Source organism: Bubalus kerabau, chromosome 11 (genome assembly GCF_029407905.1).
Source record: "Bubalus kerabau isolate K-KA32 ecotype Philippines breed swamp buffalo chromosome 11, PCC_UOA_SB_1v2, whole genome shotgun sequence".
In the NCBI taxonomy this organism is placed as follows: Eukaryota; Metazoa; Chordata; class Mammalia; order Artiodactyla; family Bovidae; genus Bubalus; species Bubalus kerabau.
In genome coordinates, this window is record NC_073634.1 from 89,989,980 (window position 1) to 90,006,460 (window position 16,481).

Below are 16,481 nucleotides of genomic sequence, written 5' to 3' on the forward strand. Positions count from 1 at the left end.
CCTGAATATTCATTGGAAGGACTGGTGCTGAAGCTGAAACTCCAATCCTTTGGCCACCTGATGCAAAGAGCTGACTCCTTTGACAAGACCCTGATGCTGAGAAAGATCGAAGGCAGGAGGAGAAGGGGACGACAGAGGATGAGATGGATGGATGGCATCACCGATTCAATGGACATGAGTAAACTCCAGGAGTTGGTGATGGACAGGGAGGCTTGGCATGCTGCAGCCCATGGGGTTGCAAAGAGTTGGACACAACTGAGCGACTGGACTGAAGTGAACTGCCATAGCAAGTTCAAGGCAATTACAAGGATGTCAAAGTCCCCCTGGGGTGCCAGGTAAAAATCCAGGGTTGGGGGGATTTATGGTTGTAGAAATCCCCTAAGAGCACAAGCTGAACTTAGATGAAACGAGTGGAGATGACTGGTTGCATAACAGTGTGAATGCACTGAACACAAGTGAACTGCCCACTTAGAAATGGCTAAGATGGTCACGTCTATGTGCCTGTGTTTTACCACAAGTTTTAAAAGGGCGGGGTGTATTTCAGGGAGGGTCGGGCGGTGGAGGGACCACTCTGGGCCCCTTTGGGGTCTGATCGTCTAGGATCCCTGCGTCTGGAGGTCCCCAGTCGAAGAACCCTGTGTCCCTCTCTGAGATGGGGAAGCCTCTCACCATATGGGTGAACGCTCCCCTCCTCCCAAGAAAGGCAATGGAGTCAGAGAAGGCACTGCAGCATTCCCTGGAAGAATCTGGAGACTCGTTGTCTACAAGCCCTGCGAGCCTCATCACACCCTGCACCCAACAAACAGGGAGCAAACGTAACTGTGCAAATGCTCGTGCCCACGTGTCCACTAGCTGGCGCCCAGGAGTGCAGGCCATCCTCGCCTTCTGCGTGTCCTCGGGGCCTGGGGTCAGGCCGGGTACACGGGGTGTGCCCAGAATATTCCAGTCCCCTTGGTCCTCCAACTGGCTGGGGACGCAGGGCCTGTTCTCATAGCTCCTTGTGGCATACAGATGGGGCATAATAAGTGACACAAAGAGGTGCCGGGGTGGGGGGGAGCAAGAGGAAGTCCAGCCTCTGAAGAGGAATCCTTCATTCCCACACAGGGCCAAGGCAGTCTGCTAGGAAGATGGCAGGTGGAAGCCACTCTGAATGACAAGGAGGACTTAAGAAGCCACCAGAGGCTCGACCCCAAAGGTCAGCTCTAGGGCACGTGGCAGATTCCAGGAGCTGTGGGTAGGGGTCATGCTCAACCAGGCTGGGAGGAAGCAAGGCAATCTCCATCATCTGCATCTTAGAGACAAAGAACTGAGGCTTCTGGGGAGCAGAAGCTTGTCTGGGGGCAGGTGGAGCTGGGAACTCCCCAGGGCGCTTTCAGCACCAGAGTCCATGGGCAGAGATGGAGGCCACCGAGGTGCTCCAAGCTGGTGACCACTTCCTCTGCACAACCTCCCCCCCCAACATTAACCTTCTCACCAGTATTGCAAGACAACCTTCCCCCTGGGACTCTCACTGTGAAGCCATGAAGGGGCCCATGAATGTCAAATAAAGCTCCACCAGCCCTCCCAGTCGGGCTTTAATGGTGGCTCATCTTCCTGCAATGCAGGAGACCCAGGTTCAGTCCCTGGGTCAGGAAGATCCCCTGGAGAAGGGAATGGCTACCCACTCCCATACTCTTGGCCTGGAGAATTCCATGGACAGAGGAGCCTGGTGGGCTACAATCTATGCGGTCCCAAAGAGTCAGACACAACTAAGCGACTAACACACACAGCACTCTCAGCCCCCCTTGCATGGGCCTGTGTGTGCTGCCCAAAGGCTCAGATGAAATATCTAAGAAGAACCTTATTCCAGTTCTCTCTCCTGGAGGCTCTCGGCCTGAAGCAGGCAGCCTCAAGGGAACAGAGACAGTGGAACGCTGCACCCCAGTGACCCCTCCATTACTAATTAAGCCAATGAACCAACTTATTGACGATTGCCTGGCTGGGAAAGATGGCTGACAAAAAGCAAGGCTTTCTGCAACGACAAAGCCAACACTCCCACTTCCCAGCAGAAATGGCCCCCTGGCCCTATTGTCAGGCAAACACCCCAGGCTTCATTTACCAGAAAATCTTAACTTTCATCTCCAGTGAAAGATGGGGTTCAGAACAGACGTGCCCAGGGATGGCAATTGATTCAAGCTCTTACTGGGCTTCAAGAGCGTCATGACCAAGCAGGGCTTGGATTAGACAAGCAACAGCCTTCTGAGAGCCTCAAAGATGACATTTTATTCACACTAATGGAAAAATGGGGGAGGGAGTTAGTGTAGCCCTAAAAGCCATTTCTCTGGTTCTCAGTTACTCTGTTATTGTTCTTAATGTGCTAAATTGGAACAGAAAAAAAAAAGTAAACACGTAGCTGGGGAGCCCTATGAAAATATTTAACCCAAAGTCAGTATTGCCTGCAAATTAAAGCCTTTTTTTTTTTTAATGGCGTAGCTCTATCCGCCGACCAGATAGTCTCCTGGAACTGAGGGCTCGAATGTCCCATTAATCACAGCTCAACGCCGGCTGCCAGCGTGGGTAGACATTTCATCCCATTGCTCCAAAACACTTTGATCAACCCAGATCTCCAAAGCTTGCTAGGCCAAGCAGACTCAGAAACACTTGGAGGGAAGATGATGGGAGAGGTGGGAAGAACCAACTCCTGATAAAAAGCCAAAGCTGGGGAGGAGGCTGGAGGGGCAAGGCCGTGAATTTGCACTTCAAGGGACGGGAGGGCCCAGATGAGACTGGCTAGTTCTGTCTGCGGCAGAACAGGACACAGTGGGCTGGAAGCGGACAGAAGAAAACAGGCAGTCTGTGTCATTTCTCTTGCAGCACCAGCCCTGGGTCTTTCTGGTGACTCGTGGACAAACACTCCTCCTGGGCTGAGCCCCTGTCCTAGGGAGAAAACAGGCTGACGGCATTTGCGTCCTTCTTTCCTCCAAGTAAGCAGGTGGGGAAGCAAGCCTCCTGCTGCCTTGGCTTCTAGTGAGGCTGCTCTGAGGAGGGGCCAGTCCTGTTCCAAGGCCTGTGTCAGCTGCCAGGACCCGGTGCGCCGGCGGCGCTGGCTGCAGCGAGGTTGGGTGGACGCTAGAGGGTGCAGTCGGGCAGGCTCCCCAAGAGACCCCGCCTCCCAGCTTCCTGACCCCGCCCCTGCCACGACCCCCTCACCTGGCCGGCGCTTCAGTTTTTCCGTCTGTAAGCTGTGATTCATGGGAAATAGATGGGGAAACAGTGCAAACAGTGTCAGACTTTATTTTGGGGGGCTCCAAAATCACTGCAGATGGTGACTGCAGCCATGAAATTAAAAGACGCTTACTCCTTGGAAGAAAAGTTATGACCAACCTAGATAGCATATTCAAAAGCAGAGACATTACTTTGCCAAAAAAGGTCCCTCTTGTCAAGGCTATGGTTTTTCCTGTAGTCATGTATGGATGTGAGAGTTGGACTGTGAAGAAGGCTGAGCGCCGAAGAATTGATGCTTTTGAACTGTGGTGTTGGAGAAGACTCTTGAGAGTCCCTTGGACTGCAAGGAGATCCAGCCAGTCCATTCTGAAGATCAGCCCTAGGATTTCTTTGGAAGGAATGATGCTAAAGCTGAAACTCCAGTTCTTTGGCCACCTCATGCGAAGAGTTGACTCATTGGAAAAGACTCTGATGCTGGGAGGGATTGGGGGCAGGAGGAGAAGGGGACGACAGAGGATGAGATGGCTGGATAGCATCACTGACTCGATGGACATGAGTCTGAGGGAACTCCAGGAGTGGGTGATGGACAGGGAGGCCTGGCATGCTGTGATTCATGGGGTCGCAAAGAGTCGGACATGACTGAGCGACTGAACTGAACTGAACTAAAGCTGTGATTTGTCCAATACAGGAACCCTTAGTCACATGGGGTTATTGAGCACTTAAAATGTGTGCGGTCTGAATTCATATACGTTCTCTAGGAGTAAAATTTACACTGGATTTTGACAACTTAATATGGGAAAAAGTATTTCATTAATAGTTTTTCTCTCCTAATTACAAGTGAAATGATAAATGATACCACTTGAGATACAGTGGGTTAAGTTAATTATGCTGGTAACATTAATCTCATTTGTTTAACTTTTTAAAGGTGGCTACCAGAAAAGGTAAAATTATATGTGTGGGTGGCTGTGTTTTATTTCTAGTGACTGCTGAGCACTGGGTACATCCTAGGGGCCTGGTTTAGGGGGCCACCAAGTTCATTAGCACCTCGACTGCAGGCCCACTGCTAACTGCGCCCAGCTGGGAGAGGTGGCCTGTGTTTGTTTCACTCCTTGGTGCCCATGAGTGTAACATAGTGGTGTTTGCATGTCATAATTACAGGTGAGACCCACGAGTTTCTATTTTCAGCGGCTTCAAGAATTTTGCCGGAGACCAGCTGCAATGAAGACCTAGGTCTAGTCCCCGCTACGGGTAAGGATGGGAGGAGGGGCTGAAGAGACAGGGTGTTCCTCCTCCTCTTCTGAGGGAGAACACGAAGCCCAGGTGAGAGCTGGGGGATGAGGGGGTCAGTAACACCTCTGGAGCCGGCGGTTCCCGATGCACCTAAATCTAAATTCAGACCACAGGCCTTGGGGAGCCCATTTCCGGAGGCTTCCTGAAAGCCTATTGCATCAGAGCTTCACCAGCTGGTTGGACTCCAAGCAGTGACTTGGTTGAGAAATCCAACTGAGTGTCCTCCTGACTCCTGGACCTGCCCCAGCAGCTTAAAATCCCAAGACCTCCAAAAGCTTTAAAAAATATATAAAAGAGGGACTTCCCTGGTGGTCCCATGGCTAAAACTCCATGCTCCCAATGCAAAGGGCCCAGGTTTGATCTCTGGTCAGGGAACTAAAGCCTACATGCTTCAACAAAGTTGGAAGATCCTGTATGCTGCAACTAGGGCCCAGCGCAGCCAAATAAATGAATAATAAGTATTTTAAAAAATATATAAAAGAAAGGAGGGAAGGAGGAGGGAAAAAAGAGAAGGAAAGAGGCAGGCTGGCCAAGCAAGGCAGAGAAATCTCCCTATCTGAGCCACTCTCCCCTTCCACTTTCCTGAAGTTGACATGCCCTCCGTGACGCTGGGGGAAAGAAGAGGTGGAGAAAAGGAAAGGAGACTCCCCAAGAGGATGCTCTTCCCCTTGAAGAACCACTCACTCAACAGGAAGAGGAGCCGTGTAGCTTTCCCTGAACACCTTGTGCCTCTGAAGTCACCGTTCATCCATGTGGCTGCTCGCCTCAGCCGCCAGCAAACTCCTATTCATCCACCAAAGCCCAACTCAAATGCCACCTACTCATGGAAGCATTTTCCAACCCCGCTACGGTTGTTCTTCCTTTTGTATTCTAGTAGCATTTTTAAACCTATTTCTCTTGTGACCTCAACTTTTAGTACATCATTTACTTATGTTTTTCGCTCATTAGACTGTGAGTTCCTTGAGGAAAGAGTATATACCTCACTTATGCCAGTAGGAGAGCATGCTAGCATGTTCTAGCCCCAAGGTCTTTGATTCTGCAGTTCCCCAAGGACAGGGAGCCAAGTCCATGGGGTCACAAAGAGTCAGACATGTCTGCGCATCTGAACAACCACCACCTGGGCTGCCCTTCCTTCCCGTCAGTATCTGCAAGGCACACTTCCTCGGTGTTCATGTCTTTGCTCAAGTCTTCTTGGCGGAACCTCCTCCAGGGAGACCATCTCGAGTAGCATCTGCCCTCACCCTCGCCCCTTTCCGTGGCCATTCCCACTACTTGGTACTGTATTGATATACGGTTGACTCCCTGCTTTTGTTCACTGCTACATCTCCACAGTGCCCAGAACACGGCACACAACCAGGGCTCAGTCAAAATATCTGAAATAATGCTTGTGTGACCAAGGGCTTAGCACAGTGCCCAAATGAATGAACAGATGAATAAGTGAACAGGTTTCCTCTAGGACCCTGTTGCTCTAACAGTTTGTGACTCTGTACCTGGGCTTCCCAGGGGGTGCTAGTGGTAAAGAACCCGCCTGCCAAAGCAGGAGACGTAAGAGCCTCGGGTTCAATCCCTGTGTTGGGAAGATCCTCTGGAGGAGGGCATGGCAACCCACTGCAGTATTCTTGCCTGGAGAATCCCATGGACAGAGGAGCCTGGTGGGCTACAGATCATAGTTTCACAAAGAATCAGACACAACAACATCAGGAATATGGATGACTTCAAGCTCCAAGAAGGGACATTCTGGAATTCAGACGTGGTATTCTGGAAATTTCCATCTACCAGCACAGGGCCAGCTGCAGCAGAAGAGGGGGCCTGGAGGTGTCAGACTCACAGTCCACTCACTGGGCTGGGGCTATCTCCTCCCTCCCCTGTGAACACACCCCAGCCGTGTGGTCCTTTGCCTGGTGTGCCACGCTCCGGAGCCAAGGTCATGGCTACTTGAATCCTCTGGGGATGAGTGCTTTGGGCTGCTTCCCCAGGGAAGGAAGGCAGGTTGGTGGATCAGACATAAATGAGCCTCTGCGGGAAGAACACGACAGGGAGAGGAAGAGGAAATGGCCTGGAGGGTGAGCCTCCCTCCACAGAATCGCTGACGCACAGGAAAAGGGCTCGAGGTAGGATCAAAACCAAGACCCCATAATTTTCCTTAAGTCCATTGTCCCTGCTACACGTCCGGCAAGAGGTGAGGCCCACGTGTCTGCAGAGGGAGCTAGAGGCCGGGCCAGGGGCACAGCCAGCAGCCTAGTGAGGGGCAAGCCTGAGCGAGCCTGCTGGGGGTCAAAGTGCAGAGTCCCCAGAGCCCAGGGCTTCCTCTGCCCCAGCTGAAGCCTCATTTGAAGGCAACTGTGAGGCTTAGCGGGGGCATATCTCCGAATGCCAGGCTGGTGTGAGGAGGAAATCTGTTCCCTTTGGCCCACAAACGTTCCTGAGGCCCTTTCTGTGTCAGGCATGGAAACGCCAGGATGAATGAGACACAGGGCCCCTCCCCAGGTGCCTCCTGTGCCCTCCAGCACACCCATGACAAGGGTAAGGTATCGAGTGAGGCTTGCTTACAAGGGGCCAGGAGTTCTCTGGGTGGGCGGACAAAGGGAATGGGGTTTGCCAGGGCGAGGGGGCTGGGAGAGAACCCACCCCACGCCACTGATACCCAGACGGGAGTGGTGAGCCTGACTACAGAGTACCAGGAACGCCGTGCAGACGGCAGAGGAGGGGGTCATAGGGAGCAACAGAAGGGGGGCTGGAAGGGGGTGCTGGTAATGCCCCCCCCACCCTCCCCAGCAAATGCCCACGCCCCCTGAAAACGCTCAGAATGAATGTAGCCTGGGACGCAGGGCTCTGCCCCTGTTCAATCCAACAACAAAAGCTCTGAGTTTGAATCAAACAACGTTATGAATCACAGGGCATCTCCTTCTCGCTCCTAACGCTCTTTTGAAGGAAACCTAAGAGCCCACAGCAGACTGGACACCGCTGGCTGGAGGCAGGAGCCAGTCTGAGACTTCAGAAGCCCCCATACCAGCCCCTTGATAGATCTGCTCCCTCTTCGGTCAGCCTTGGGGGACAGAGTTCACGGTGAGGGGGGCGCCCTCATCCTAGTTGGCTTATTACGCACGGAGGTTTGGGCCACCAGCGCCCGCACATGGTGGAGTAAATTCCTCCAGCTGCCTGGGCCTGGCCGGCTGTGCAGTGACTCATGTAAACCAAGCCCGCGTGGGAAAGACCTGCAGGCAGGCAGCAGAGTGAGTCTGCAATTCTATGCCAGTGCTCCGAGCCAGACGTGAGCTGCAGTCCTCCCGCAAGGCAACGTCCTCCCTGTGGGAGAGGAAGCGAGCATCCTGGCCAGGGGGCCCACACCCCGCAGCCTTGATGACTGGCAGCTCGCAGGGAACACGTTGGACTGGGTCCTGGAATCAGGCAGTCCCCTGTCTCAAGGCTCCAGACAAAGCCTCTGTTTGCTCCTCTGTTAAATGGGACCACTGTCAGTCTCGGGGAGCTGAGTCAGGATGGGGACTGTGTACAGAAGGGACCCCCCCTCACTGGGCCGTAAATGGCCAGCCTGAGTCTCTTCCCAGGACCCCCTCTCTAGTCTTCTGGTCTTGGCTGTCTCTTAGCATCTCTGGGCCTCAGTTTCCTTGGCTGTAAATGGGAAGAACGGTCCCAGCCTGTTGATTTCACAGCATGATGGTGAGGATAAAGGGAACTGAAGGCCAAGAAAGGGCTCTGACAAATATGAAGCATCAGACAAATATATGGAAGTTCTGTTGCACCTTTTATGATAAAAGAAATGTGCAAAGTGCTTGATGAGCTTAATCACAGTATCAGACAGAGCCAGGCTCGGAGGCGGGTCCACACTTTCCAGCAGACCCTCTACCTTGCATGCTCAGTGCACACGAGGGTGGGCAGAGGGGCTGGGATCCTAGGGGCTCAATACATGCAGCGGCCGGCAGGGCCAGTGAAATTCCAACTCCTGTTCTTCAAGAAGAAAATGAGGGAAGAAGACAGGAGAACCCAGCCCTGCAACAGCGCAGACCCCTGGCTCACGCTGCCAGGGCAAATTGGGCTCTAGCCAAAGCCCCCCAGGATCGGCACAACGGTGCACACGCACTAAGTCACTTCAGTCGTGTCTGACTCTGTGACCCCAGGGACTGTAGCTCCCCAGGCTCCTCTGTCCATGGGATTCTCCAGGCCAGAATACTGGAGTGGGTGGCCATGCCCTCCTCCAGGGGACCTTCCTGACCCAGGGATCGAACTCGCATCTCTCATGTCTCCTGCATTAGCACGTGGGTTCTCTACCGCTAGCGCCACCTGGGAAGCCCTCAGCACGACAGCGGACGCCACAAAGGCCCATCCCCAGGAGAGCAGGGCCTGTCCAACTGCAGGGTGTCTCCTGGGGCTTCTAGCTGGTTCAGGTCCACGGGCTTGAGGAGCCTGTGGACACTCAGGACAGGCTCCTGAAGGACAGGGAGCTTCCCAGGAACTGAAGACCAGCCCAGAGCAACCCCAGTGTTCCCGGGGGCTGGCCGCTCAGATCTGTGTGGACAGGGTGGACCTGAGACACACTTGTGCACACACACACCCTACTGCACACACCACACATGTCATACACATCCCCACACACAATACCACCCTACACCATACACACACACCACACACAAAACACACACCCTACTGCATACACCACACACATCACACACACCCCCCACACACAATACCACCCTACACCATACACACACACCACACACAAAACACACACCCTACTGCATACACCACACACATCACACACCCCCCCCACACACAATACCACCCTACACCATACACACACACCACACACAAAACACACACACCTCCCACACTATACCAGCCCACACCATACATATACACCACACACACACCCCCACACAATACCACCACACACACACAGCCCCACACACACACCCTACTGCACACACCACACACGTCACACACACACCCACACACAATACCCATACACCACTCACGCACACACACACACACCCTACTGGACACGCCACACACATCACACATACACCCCACATAATACCACCCTACACCATACCCATACACCACTCACGCACACACACACACCCTACTGCACACACCACACACACCCCCACACACAATACCACCCTACACCATACCCATACACCACTCATGCACACACACACACCCTACTGCACACACCACACACACCCCCACACACAATACCACCCTACATCATACCCATACACCACTCACGCACACACACACCCTACTGCACACACCACACACGTCACACACACCCCCACACACAATACCACCCTACACCATACCCATACACCACTCACGCACACACACACACACCCTACTGGACACGCCACACATGTCACACACACACACCCCACATAATACCACCCTACACCATACCCATACACCACTCACGCATACACACACACACCCTACTGGACACACCACACACGTCACACACACCTCCCACACTATACCAGCCCACACCATACATATACACCACACACACACACACCCCCACACACCCTACTGCAAACACAACACACGTCATACACACACCTGACATGTCACACACACACCTCACATAATACCACTCGACACCATACATATACACCACACATACACACACATTTCCTACTGGACACAGCACACATGTCACACACACACCCCCCCCCCACAACACCCCCCAACACCATACACATACACACACACCATACTGCACACACCACACACATCACACAGACATCCCCCACACAATACTCCCCCCTAAACCATACACCTACACCACACAGACACACACACACTGTATTGCCCACCCCACACACATTTCACACACAACCCCCCCACACCATACACACTCAGACACACACACATACACCACGCACAGACACACACTCACACTCGGCATGGCCCTTTCCTCCACACTGCTGCGGCCCCACCAGGTGCTGCCTGGAAGCCTCAGTCGGTTCTCTGGCTCCAGTGGGAGAGAAACCAGGTCTGGTGGGGCAGGGGGTGGTGCTCTCGGGAGAGAAGGGCTTTCCAACACAACGGTGTATGCAACAACAAATATTTCACCCCAGGAATTCAGTTATCTCGGAGAAACCAGTGTGGGCCACGCTTTCCATTCCTTCATTCCCGCCACAGCTACTTCATACATGTCCTAGGCTGGCACACACTTTATGCACCAGGACCCGAAGGTGTGACTTGTGAGCCACACGGGAGCCAAGCTCTGCTGTGGGTGGGTCCCTGCAGTAGAGGAGGGCTGGGGTGACATGGCAGAGGGCGTCAGCATGCGGGGAGACATGAGTGTGTGGAAATGTGTGGTGTGGCTGGAGGCACGCGGCCGGGGAGGTGGGCGGGGCCACATCTGGGCAGGGGCTGCAGGGAGCCTGGGCAGCTCTGTGACTTCAGCAACTTTGGCCCGAGCTTCTGGGGAGACCACCAGCAAGCGCCCCATCCCTGCTCCACAGCTGGGCCTGTTACCTCCCCAGGCACCTTCCTGGGCAACAAGCAGCCTAACAACACATCAGTACCGAGCAGCACAGAACAGCGTGGGGCAATACAGAGCAGTGGAGGGGAATGAGGAATGAATGGATTGATCAACAAATGCAGGATGCGGGGAGGAGAGGCAGCGGGGGAAAGAAGAAAAGATACCATCAACCCTGAGGAGTTGGAATTCGGACTAATGACCCAAAGGGCAGTTCACACTGGTAAGTAAAAGTGAAGTCACTCAGTCGTGTCCAACCCCGTGGACTGTAGCCCACCAGGCTCCTCTGTCCATGGGATTTTCCAGGCAAGAGTACTGGAGTGGGTTGCCATTGCTTTCTCCAGGGGATCTTCCCAACCCAGGGATCGAACCCAGGTCTCCAGCATGGTAGACAGACACTTTACCATCTGAGCCACTAGGGAAGGCCTTCAAATTGGTACAGTCTGAGTCAAAAAATACCTGAAAAACTGCCTCTGCATTCTTTCTCGGGCAGATGGTAAAGGTGGGAACGTGGGAGAGCCCTGAGGGAGATGAAGGGTGTCAGTGAGCAGACAGGAATCAGATGTTACTATAGGACCGCTGTCCCCCCCACCCCCCGCCCCCAAGGGTGTGGTCGGGATGCCTGGGCAATCTTGGGCAAGTCACGTGCCTCACAGCTTTACTTTCCTCATCTGAAAAATATGAGTTTGGACAACGTGGCCCCCGAGGCACGTTCCACCCTCAAAAACGTCCTGGAATCTACTGCCAGTGGGAGCCTGGACGGCACCAGAGACGTTCACCCACCCGGCGACCGTGTGTGTCCCTCTCCCCAGGATCCCGGTTGGCAGACGCATTCGCTTTTCTCCCCGCAGGTGGGAGAAGGCTCATTTCTGCCAGGTTCCGCGCCTCAGCCATGACTCAATTCTCAATCCATGGGCCCCAAATGAACCCTTTCCAAATTGTGTATTCCTGTGCCCCAGATAATGAGGTTTGGTCACATTCTAGGATATCTTGGGTAGAAACGGAAGCAATGTCATGATGAACATTAGACTTGAGGGGTTTTTGAGACACCCGTGGCCTTCTGGGGTTTTGTGATGGTTGACACAGGGCTTCGACCTCAGGGCGAGGTCCCCCTCTGCGAGGTGCTGCCCACAGCAGAGCCCCTGGAGGCAGGGCTCCAGCCTAATGCTGCCTGGCTTCACTTACGTACGGTTCAGCACATCAATCCCGTTCTCTGTGTGTGTGTGTTTTGAAACTTGGAAGAAAACTTCCAGTGAATCATCTCATCTGCTATTTGATTCATGTTTAATGTCTTTGGAGAGAAATAAAAAACAGTAAGTCATTCTCCCGAAAAGTGGCATCAGCCTGGCCAAGACGCGGGGCGCACCAACAGTGACATGCCAGCTGCCTCTTGGTGGCCCCAGGGCTACAGTCTTGAGTTGTCATCAGAGTGTATTTATAATCCGAGTGAAGACATCTCCTAAACACTGCCCTTTGCTGTTTTTATTCTTAAATCACAGCACCAGAAGCCAAAGATTCTGCAGGCAGAGCTGGCGCCACAGCACAAACTCACACAGAAAGTGTCAGTCAACACACATTATCAGAGCACCTACTGAGTGGGGATCAAGGTGCAGAGGTGCATGCGTGATAGGTTGTGAGTTGTGTCTGACTCTGTGCGACCCTATGGACACCAGGTTCCTCTGTCCCTGGGATTGTCCAGGCAAGAATACTGGAGTGGGATGCCATGCCCTCCTCCAGGGGATCTTCCCGACCCAGGAATTGAACTCTCGTCTCCTATGTCCCCTGCATTGGCAAGCGGGTTCTTTACCACTTAGCACCACCTGGGAAGCCCCTGGTGAAGTGCTGGTGAGGTGTTGGGGATACAGAAATGTACAAGGTGCCCCCAAAGTGCTTCCACTCTAGCTGGGAAGGAAGGAAGGTGTGAATCCCTCTTTCCTTCCTTACCCTGAGTTAGTCTATACTCTGAATCAAGCGTGGTGCTGGTGTGGTGGGGACAGAAAGGGGAGGGAAGGAAGGCGGCATTCCAGGCTTGTAGCTCAGGTCCTTCCCGATTCTTTTCCCCAAAGACGTAGAACTGAGTTTCAGTTTCTCAGGGCGTGGCTAGCCAATAATCCCACAGCCGATCAGTACAACATCTAAAGTACAGGGCAGCGGCGTAGCTGGTGAAAGGAAGCAAGGAAAGAGGGTGAAAAAGGGCGACAAGGGCAAGGGCGCCCCTGGCAGGCAGCCCCAGATCCTCTGCAGGCTTAGCAGTTCAGTGCATCTGCAGCCTTGGCATGCTGTTCAGCGTGCCCAAGAGCCCATCTTCCTGGCCCCTTAAGGTCTCCACATTGCCCATCAGAGCCCCTCTGACCCCGATATTCTGTGACATCCGTGAAGGAGCCAGTTTCCTGGAGAACCTCTGAAATCCTCAGAATAGCCACCCTGTGACATGGGTGTTGCTAAGTGACCAACGTGCCCCTGGGGTCTGACCAACCCAAGGACATGTCAGGGATCCACAGGACAGGAAATGTGAAATGCAGGCTGTCCCAGAAATCGTGGCCATGGGCCTGGGCCTAGGCCTGGGCTGGATGTGAAAGAGAAAGATAAGTGAGGGCCTGATAGGAGAGGCGGATGATCTAGGGGGACAGTCCAGGTGGGCTCAGACCTTGCTCAGGGGCCTGGCCAGGGGCCAGCAGTCAGTGAGACCCTGGGGACATCACTTCATCCTTCGTCTGTGCATACTCTCTGTCTCACCCCTTGGGAGCTGAGCAAAGACAGACCGGCAGGTGCCCTTCCTTTGACCCCTGCATTTCTCCTTCCCGAGCAGGTGTAAGCCCGGGGCCAGGCCTCCCTCTCTCGGCACGCATGCAGCCATCTCGTGCAGAATCCCACCTGGAGCAGAAGCTCAGGGATGTTGAAGATAGCGAGCCCCTGACCTGGGGCTCGCCATCCTGCAGGCGGGCCAGGACATGGCCCCCATCCCTCCACTGACCGTGCAGTGGATGAGAATGCCAACCTGTGTGCACCACAGTGTGTGCATGTGTGTGTACATGCATGTGAGCACGCATCTGCCCACAAGGCCTGTCATGCAGGGCCCGTCCCCGTGGTTGAGGGTTGGAGGGGACACTCACAGGAAGTGATATTGCCAAGTCATTGCTGGTCACTCTAAAAATAACCCTCAACGTACAACCTAGGAAGGATTTCCCTTTCCGGGTGCCCTGCCTCGAAGCCACCACAGTTTCCACTCTGAGGCCACATCGGGACAGCCAGGTGGACCGCATTCAGAGTCAGCCTGCGGCCTTGCTCTCCTGGCCTCTTGTCCTGCAGAAGCCCTGTCTCCATGCCCCTGTTCATCCAGCATCTTTAGAGCAGTGCTTAAGTCTCTGTGAGGAACAATTACTTGTGAAGTGAGCGAGGGGCTCCCCATGCAGGGTGGTCTCGACTGCACTGAGATGCTGCTCCTTGCTGGGCTCGTGTTGTGAGTGTCCCACTCCTCATGCATGAACTACAGCCCCAGCAGCTGTCTGGCCCATCCCCTCTCCCCGCACTTGTGCATCCTCTCCCGTGACACGGATCTCTTTGCTGCCCCCGAATCCCTCAGACATGCTGCTGCCACAGGCCCTTTGCACTGGCTCTTCCTCTGATACCAAACTGCTCCCTCGCCTCCACTGCATCTAGGCTCAGGGCACTTGTCAGTGAGGCCTTCTCTAACTCCTCTGTCCAAAACTGTCACCCCAACACACATTCTTATCCCCTTTCCTACTTTATTTTTTTTCTCTGTATTTCACTGAATTCTTTCTCTCTTCCCTGAACTAGAATATGGAGTCCCTGGGGCCAGGTTTTATTCAAGTCAGTTCTCCACTGGAAGCCCAGAGCCTGGACGCTCTAGTGTGAGTGATCAGTACACACTTTGTTGAGGGGATGAATGAGTGATTGCTGGCAGAAGGCTGGGACCCGCAGCCTTAGCACTCAGGTGCCTGCAGCAGGTAGACAGAGATGGAAGACTTGGGGGATAGGCCCTCCTGTCCATCACCAAAGGGAGAGGGGCAGAAAGAGGGGTCCTCCCATTTCCCATCACTTGGTCCAGGACATCCCAACCAAGGACATTCGTTGTCAGAGGTGCCACCTGCCTCCCAGAGTTTCTGCTCTCTCGGGGGTGGGGGATAAGGGTTACTGAGTCTTTGCTGGGTGAGAAATGAAACACCCAGGGGGCCTTGGGATGGAAGGAGACACCAGGGACCACCTCCTCTGCCCTCTTTGGACCCCTCCACCTGCTCCAGCTCCTGACACCCAGCTACTAGCCTCAGGAGGACCTAACCTGGCCAGGCACCTCCCCTTGTGCCCCTGTGTCCACCCACCAACCTCCAGCTGGACCTCTGTACACAAGTGATATCCAGGTAGCCAGATCCAGCTCCTGCCCCCTCCCCACCCTCCACCACACATTTCCCAGCTCCGACAGGGCTGGTGAAAGATCAGACCAATGAAAGCGGCCGTGTCTGCTTCCACATGGAGCTGTGTCTGTTTTCTTTGGGGAGAAAAGCCCAGAGACCCACTCTGAAGTCTGTCCCCAGACCCGCACCCTGGGTCTCTTGGCCCACACCAGCAAGTACTTTCACTGGGTGAGCAGGGAAGGTGAGAGAAGGAAAGGCAGGGCAGCAGCAGACACACCCCTCCCTCAGGAAGTCTACACCCTGGTGTCCAAGCAAGAGAGGCAGGAAGGCCCCACCCACGGGATGTGGGGGCGAGACTGTGCCATCATGGGGGTGCTGGGCAGACTGCCCCCCTAAAGCCTTCCCCATTCTTTCCGCTGACTGAGTCAAGTCCCCACACGCTGGCATGTGGACAGGACCCCACAGAGAGGTAGAGGTCCCTTAGAGCCCCGTCCTTACCCCATCTCACCTGCCCCCCCGCCCCCACCACACCAGAGCACTTACCCAAGGCCGAGCGGAGGTGGAGAGAAAGCAGGGGTCAGAACCTCGGAGGCCGCTTCCACGTCCTGGCCCAGGCTGCTAGACCATGCCCTGGAAGAGAGGACAGATCCGTCACGTGTGGCGGGGCCACCCGGACCCAGAGCCCACTGACTTCCTCACCAGTCACTTCCGTACAATCTACACACATTTCCCCATGATCCTCCTGTAATACAAGGTTCTCTTCCTCCTTAGGGGCTGGCAGGGCTCTCCTTGCCCCTGCAGAATGAGGGCTGCATCTCTCCTGAACTGACTGTGAGCTCCACAAGGCCAGAGAGTCTGTGCCTTCATTTCTGGGCAGCCAGTGCCTGGCTCAGAGCTTGCATGCAGCAGGCGCTCAATAAATAATCCCTGTTTGAGAAATGAGTGCCCCCAAATGCATCCCATGGACATGACTGAAAGCACAGTGCACTTGTGCTCAGTCAGAATCCTACCCTGCTTCAGCAATGCAGGGCTTCATATGCCCACTACATCACTGACGCTCACTGCTAGGATTCAAGACCTGGAGTGCAAACACCACGCATCTCCCCACCAGA

General features: G+C 54.2%; 1 protein-coding gene across 11 annotated transcripts in view; it reads right to left on the reverse strand.

Annotated features, from left to right (window-relative positions):
* HPCAL1 (hippocalcin like 1) overlaps positions 1 to 16,481 on the reverse strand; it is a 119,012-nt gene that overhangs the window by 14,800 nt on the left and 87,731 nt on the right. For all 11 annotated transcript variants that reach the window (XM_055540937.1, XM_055540946.1, XM_055540947.1 and 8 more), the window contains one exon: positions 15,913 to 15,999. The gene's annotated coding sequence lies outside the window, so the exon portion shown is untranslated. The remainder of the gene's footprint in view (positions 1 to 15,912; positions 16,000 to 16,481) is intronic.